Below are 6,000 nucleotides of genomic sequence, written 5' to 3' on the forward strand. Positions count from 1 at the left end.
TTCTGTCCGGTACCTTTTATCAGAAAAGCGACGTTCCAAACTGTTTATGAAACTATTAAACCCAACATCTCCCTTCTTAGTTCAAATTCTTGTAATTTGTTGCATTTAGGACTGTCAATCATCTTCTTAGGTTTATTAACTCCATATTGCACTCTGAAGAAACTCCAGTTTCTCCATAATCTTTTTCCAGACTCTAATCGGACGCAATAGTTTCTATTTAATCCCTTTTCTAAGACTTCCCCTACATCTGACCATCTCCGAGTTCTATATTTTTTTACTATTCCATTTGGTCCCACATCTAAATCAGTTAAGTCTCTTATATTTAGATTGTAATAGTGTATTTCCTTTTCTCCAACTCTTTCCTTATCCACCGATTGAGCCAAGTCCGTTTTATCATAAATTATCCAATTTCGTGGTATTCTAGATCGTACTAGATGATCAAATAACATTTCATTGTGTGATTTTTCATTAATCATTGGAGTATTTCTAAACTCAAGTAATACAAGACAAAACTCTTTTGACCCATAATTTCTATTTACTTTTTCCGATAGTGCCGTCATTTCTTTGACTATACTCTCAACATGGCCGTTATTTTGAGAATAATTTGGTGAGAATGGTCACCATGCTATGCTCCATCTATTCAAAAACTCCAGAAATCTTTTATAATTAAACTGTGGACCTTGATCTGTCCTCAACTTCGTAGGAATTTTAGTCTCCGAAAATATCTTCCTCAACACTAAAATTACATAAGGAACTCTTTTAAATTCATATAAGTATGGGTAAACCGATGGTTTATTACCATAAACACTATATGTTTACTTTTACTCTCAAACAAGTTAGCAGATGCAATTTTAAACAGTCAAACCCCACAAAATGGAATCCTTTGGTAAAGATGGTAACCTTTCTTTCCATTTCCTACATGACTGTACAATTTCTTGAATTTCCATATTCATTCTCAGCCAGTAAACCGTTGTTCTGACTCTTCTATTTTTCTATTCTATTCCTTGATGTGAATAATGTAGCTTTTCCAAAATCTCATTGAGTGTACTTTTTGGAATTATCAATCGATTTCTATTTAAAACAGGGGCTACTCAGTACTCGGTTCAGGTAAAATTTTATATAAGATTTCACTGCATCTCCAATTACATTATTTTCAATTGCCTTTACTAATGGATCAATTATTATCTCTTCTTCTTCCGATTGACTAACTCTAATCATTGGAGTCCGTATTACTTCATCTCTATGGTAGCCCACTTCTTCTTCAAGATTTTTATTAACTTTTAGACATGACACAGGTACCCTTGCGTTTGCACTCTCATGATTCTTTCTTTTCCTCCATTCTGCCCTAAATTGATACATGGACAACTTAAGTTTATAACAGATCAATCTTGCAGTTTCAATCATTTCTATAGTTTGACTATTTAAAATAGGGGTAAAAGATTTATGATCAGTTAAAATCATAAGTGCATGTCGTCCATCCAAAGATATATGACACTTCTTAATTGCCCATAAAATTCCTAAGCATTAAAATTCGATCATGTCATATTTTGTCTCTGCACTGGACAAAAAGTGAATCTACATTGTGTCAATTTCCATTCCTCTTTATGCTTTTGATGTAAGACATATCCTAAACCATTTATTTTTGATGCAGCTGTCCGAACGCATGTTTCTAATTTTGGATCGGATGGTGTTAATACAGGTTGTGAAGACAACATTTCTTTCAATTTATATATGGATGTGGTATGGTTCCTAGTCCATCTAAATTCAACTTTGGATCATAATAATTATCTTATAGCTTTCGCCGCTTCACTTATCTTTGATGAAAATGGACTCAGTTGATTGACTTATCAAAAAAAAAAATCCTAAGATCCTTCCTATTTTTAGGATTATGAAATTTACTAATTGCACTCAATTTATGGGGATCAACTCCTGTGCAGAAATCGTATTGAAAGTTTGACTTTTTTCCACAACAAATGTAATGTAAATAAAATTACTCTAAGTTGTGCAAATATAAATTTATCAGGATTTAAAGTAATCTTCTTCTCTTGGTATTTTTCAAAAATCCTTCTGACTTTAAAAGCATGGTTTTTCAAATCCCTCGATACTGTTAAAATATCCTCCACCACTCTAAATGTATCTGGTAAATTATTCAAAATTTCATCTCCAGGCAAGGAATATGCATCTCTTGTCTAAAAAAACAACTAATTGGTACTCTATTAAAAGCATATCTTCCCGAAGGAGTCATAAAACAAGTCAAATGTCTTGATTATTCATATAATTCCATTTGCCAATAGCCTTGTTTTGCATCCATGGCTGTAAAAAAATATGTCCTATGTAGGTAAGGTCAAAACAACATCTCCTGGAGTCCTCATTGCATGACTTGGTCGATAAAATAGATCATTCCATTTTTTAAATCAACATAAAGTCTACCTTCCCATTTGATTTTGGAACTACTACTGATTTATGATACCATTCGATAGCCTTGTCCCCTACTTTACTTACCACTCCCATTTTGCCCAAATGATCAATTTCAGTTTTTAATTCATCTCTAGGCCCATAACTATCATTCAACAATATTTTCATTGGTTTTGCCCAGAAATTTGAATAACACCTATTTATAAGAAGTTTACTACTAGGTGTATTGGGATCACATTCCATATTTTTACCCAATCTAAAAATTTCATATGGTGCGTATCATACCACAACGTAGTACCAACGACAGATTCTAGTACTCTCTCTGTGTTCGTGTTGTTGTCAATCTCTCCGTCCTCTTTTGTTACTGAGACTCTAAGAAGATTTCATCTAGTGGAGAACTTTAATAACGTAAAACATCTCTTTAAATATCATCTAAAGAAGATAAGACTTCTGTCTTGCTAGTGTTTATTATAAATCTATAAAAAATCTTTATTGTCAAATATGGTTTCCCAGAATTTTCGATTCGAATAGTTGAGAATGTTTAATATTTTTATATGTTCAGATATTTCATTCGTACTAACAATTTAAATAATTCAAAAAAACATAGACCCTCAATCAGTTGTAATTTCCTCTTTATTGAGTTCCTCACTGTTAGCAATATGAGTGACACCATGGAAATTATTTTAGAACTCTCGAGTCTTAGGTGTCGGATTTTCATTTTGATAATGTATATTGTAACGAAAAAAGGACTTATAATGAGGAAAAATAATGGAATTATTTATACTTTTTTATATGCCTCTTATTTGTTATTTTCTCATAAAAATGAACTTCAAATCAATATTGCAGCTGAAATAAATCATCTAGAGCCAAATACTCTTAGCAAATAATTAACTTTTATGTAAACTATTGATTTTTTTTCAAAGTAGGCTCAAATATAAAATATGTTTAAAATATTTGAAAAATTCAAATCTAAAATTCTCGAAAACCAAATATAAAACGTAAAAACTACAATCAGATGTGTATTAGTTATTTAAAAATAGATTTAAATACGGAATTCAAAAAAAAAAAAAAATTGTCAGCTTGTCTGGAATGCTGGAAAGGATTGTTGCCAACAACGGTGGGTGGAATGAGAGGAAATTGTCTGTCTTAATCTAGATTACATTTACTGAAAGTACAATGTATTTTTCAAGTTATTACATTTTATCCACCCTATAACCAAGTGCCTTGTATTAAACGAATAGACCAGTATTACATAGAATAGTAATTCTATGATTAAGTTGCTAAAAAAAGCTAACATACAATTTAAATTTTTTTACACATTCTACAAATATTTCATTGAATGTTCAGTTATAAGAGAGTAAAGATCGATATACAAATGGAATAAAATAACTTACATAAGTATGTGTCTTTTTTATTTTTTCACTCTGAAGGATTGTACTCCTTAGATAAGTGTATTAAAAGAAATAGCTTAAAGGATAATACAATCTTCAGAAGTGAAAGCAAGAATAAATAAAAAATCTTTGAAGTTAATAAATAAAGGAAAGGAATGAGGGAAAAAGAAGGAAAAATAAAAAAATAATTCTCAGCTTTTCAATTCAAAATTTAAAAAGATAATTATTTGAGGATAAATCTATAAGGAAATTTATTTTACTTTCGTATTAGTATATAAAAGGATGAATTAAAAAAAGTTTATTAGTTTCTTAAATGGATACATTTGGTATATATATGTACAGCGGGCAGTTGCTTAACTACGAACTTTGAGCGCGTGTGACAGGTGTGCATGCATAGGTTGGACGTTATTTGTTGTTTTAGCAGCTAGCCAGGAGTGATTACGTCACTTAAAAAAGTGGCATCGATCAACGACGTATTTATTTCAGACAGTGTTGAGATTGCAAACTTCTTAAAAATGGACAGGTCCTTTGTCTGGATAGTCAAGAAGGAACTGGAAGAGTCAGGAGATGGTTATGAATCAACAGAAAAGATTGCTGATCACAACATGAGATCAAACAGCTAGAAAGATCAAAATTTCATTGCAAATTTGCAAAAAACATTGATTTGAAGCCATGTTAGGATTCTGAAAGACAGTTCAGGAAGTGTGTAGCAGATGATCGCCTGGAAAAAGAGTCTGCTCCATACCCCACTGCAAAGAAAACGTAGACGTGTTTGTCAGAATTTTTATTTGACTTTAACGTACCCAGTGTTTGGTCTTTAAGGTCAACAAACCTCAACCCTATGGATTTTTTTAATTTAGAACGCAGTTGAGTGACACACCAACAGATCCTATTTCAACAAAAAAATTGAGCGGATGTCTAGGATCGGAGAAATTCCAAAATATGTCAAAGGAGACTGCCATCAAGCCCTACTCCCGTTTCAGAGGTAGAGTTGACGCCATTATTTAGACCAAAGGCGATTATATTGAATAGTATTTCTTTTTTTTTGCTTCAGCTTTCATTTGACATTGGCTTTTATTAAAATTAGATGCAGAGTTTGAGATAAAATTCCATATTTAAAAAAATGGTGTGGGTTGTTAAATAAAAATCGTACACAGTATAAGAACTGTTACAATAATATTAGTTGACAAAATTTTAATTTGATTTGCCTTTGGGTTGCGATATTGTCTTCTGATTGTTTTTACTTTGAGAAACATATTAATCACTTTTATAATCCGAAACTTTGGCTTTTGTGGTGAAAAAAATATATAATAAAAAATCTAAATATACATGATTGAAATATTACTTTTGTCTTCAAAGATCTAAATTAATATAATTTTGTTTGCAGATACGTCAAATCCAGATATTACAGAAATACTCTTATAGTCAAACGTTCTTTCGGATATCCATTTTTTATAACATAAAATACTTTGCATAGAAGAAACACGCAATAAAATATCTGGATTTAGTCTACTTTTCCTTCTATTTCTTTATATCAACTTCTTAAAAATTGCCAGGAATATAACATTTTCATGAGCATTTTTCATATTAAATAGAAACAAATCGTAAACTGGCGCCGACATTTTTTTTTTCCTTATGTTTCTTTTTTATCATTTCACATTACTTTACAAACAATACGGGTGCATGATATGATTGCCCCCCCCAATTGCTATAAATCATCGATGATCTATCATAAACCAGTTCTATTCAAATACTGGTTGCTTCGAAATGGGGATTTTCAAAACTATTTATTTAAATAATTTTTTTGCACCTTAGTCTTCTAAGCCATGATAAGTTTTCCAGAATGATTAAACATTTGTAACCCCAAGCCCCCATTCACAAATATACGTCTGGAGTCTAATTTCGGATATATATGGTCTTTTGGAGCTCCAAAGAAATATTTTTCTGATGTGGTCTATCTTGCTTTTGATTGGAGAAGAGAAAGGGACAGACTGAGCGAGTGAACTACTCTTGTAATAATCTTCTAATTCCACATTTTAATTTTGTCTATTAAATTTAAACTATACTTTTGATAGTTGGTTGATGAAACTTGAAGAGATCTCAGAATATTTTTCTCATTTTGTAAAATGTTCTTCTACTCCCATTGGGATATCAGGATGCATTGTAATCCAGCTGATGAAGGATAACGAAAGCT

The sequence above is a fragment of the Lepeophtheirus salmonis genome, chromosome 1 (assembly GCF_016086655.4).
Source record: "Lepeophtheirus salmonis chromosome 1, UVic_Lsal_1.4, whole genome shotgun sequence".
In the NCBI taxonomy this organism is placed as follows: Eukaryota; Metazoa; Arthropoda; class Copepoda; order Siphonostomatoida; family Caligidae; genus Lepeophtheirus; species Lepeophtheirus salmonis.